Source organism: Apium graveolens, chromosome 10 (assembly GCF_009905375.1).
Source record: "Apium graveolens cultivar Ventura chromosome 10, ASM990537v1, whole genome shotgun sequence".
Lineage (NCBI taxonomy): Eukaryota > Viridiplantae > Streptophyta > Magnoliopsida > Apiales > Apiaceae > Apium > Apium graveolens.
The window spans coordinates 145,020,703-145,022,346 of NC_133656.1; the positions used below are offsets into that span (position 1 = coordinate 145,020,703).

The 1,644-nt window shown below is 44.7% G+C and overlaps 1 non-coding gene across 1 annotated transcript; it reads left to right on the forward strand.

The window, feature by feature from the left end:
- The first annotated feature begins 1,136 nt into the window (after positions 1-1,136).
- LOC141694435 (small nucleolar RNA R71) lies at positions 1,137-1,243 on the forward strand. Its single transcript, XR_012563742.1, has one exon. It is a non-coding gene; the product is annotated as a small nucleolar RNA R71 (small nucleolar RNA).
- The last annotated feature ends 401 nt before the right edge of the window (positions 1,244-1,644 follow it).

Genomic DNA, 1,644 nt, shown 5'->3' on the forward strand with positions numbered 1-1,644 from the left:
CAGCGCTGCATTCTTCCGTGAGAGCAACGGTTTCAAGGTCATCCAGTTTCACCTTCCTTGAAAGAATAGTCTTCATAAACTTCGCATAACTAGGCATTTGTTCCAGAGCCTCAGCGAAAGGTATATTGATGTGAAGTTTCTTGAACACCTCCAGAAACTTCCCAAACTGTCTATCTAGCTTTTGTTGCTGCAATCTCTTAGGAAAAGGTGGTGGAGGATAGAGCTGTTTCTCCCCTGTATTAGCCTCAGGCAGAATGTGTTCAACAGTAGTCTTCCTTGGTTCCGCCACTTTCTCCTTTTGCTTAGATTCTTCATCTCTAACTTTAGCTTCGACTTCCTTTGCCTTTTCAGCATCAGCCACTTTTCCAGACCTTAAGGTAATAGCCTTGACTTGCTCTTTAGCTTCCTTCCTGCCTGGTACTTCCATGTCACTGGGAAGAGTGCCAGGTTGACGATTGAGCACTGCATTGGCTAATTGACCGATTTGATTTTCCAAGGTCTTGATAGAAACCACCTGACTCTTGCACAACAGCTTAAGTTCCTCAAAATCAGCACTAGTGGGTGCAGCTGTACTTCCCTGTTGAGGATATGATTGCCTTGTAGCATACTGCTGTGGTTGCTAGAATCCAGGTGGGTTAAACTGTTTACTCACTCCTTGCTGATATGGTGGCTGAATAGCATTCTGATTATTCCCCCAGCTGAAATTTGGATGATTTCTGTTGTTAGGATGATAGGTCGCTGGCACAGGCTGCTGTTGTCACTGATAATTATTCACATACTGAACAGATTCGTTTACAAGAGAACACTGATCCGTAGCATGAGAACCTGCACAAAGCTCACAAACCATAACTATTTGATTAACTCCATACGTAGCCAAAGAATCAACCTTCATTGATAGCGCTTGGAGCTGGGCTGCAATAGCGGTGGCTGTATCAACTTCCAGAATACCTGCTACCTTGCCTGACGTCATCCTCTGAGTTGGGTTTTGATGCTCATTTGCAGCCATCATCTCTATAAGATTATACGCCTCAGTATAGCTTTTAGCCCATAAGGCTCCTCCAGCTGCTGCATCGAGCATGGGCCGAGATTGGGCCCCCAAACCATTATAGAAACCAGTGATCACCATCCAATCCGGCATTTCATGATGTGGACATTTTCTCAACATTTCCTTGTACCGTTCCCAAGCCTCGCACATAGATTCTGTAGGTAGCTGCGCAAACTGAGTAAGAGCACTCCTCATAGCAGCAGTCTTTGCCATTGGATAAAACTTCACCAGAAACTTTTGCACAAGATCTTGCCACGTAGTGATGGACCCAGCTGGTTCAGAATGTAACCAGTCTTTAGCCTTATCCCTCAGTGAGAATGGGAAAAGCCTCAACTTGATAGCCTCATCAGTCACGCCATTATACTTAAAAGTGCTGCAGATCTCGACAAAATTCCTTATGTGCATGTTGGGGTCTTCAGTTGCCGCTCCTCCAAAAGAAACAGAATTCTGCACCATCTGAATAGTGCCCGGCTTGATTTCAAGGGTGTTAGCTTGAATAGCCGGATGAAGGATGCTTGACTGAATGTCATCAATTTTAGGCCGAGAAAAATCCATAAGAGCTGGATCAGCTTGAACAATACGATCTCCCATTTTTACTG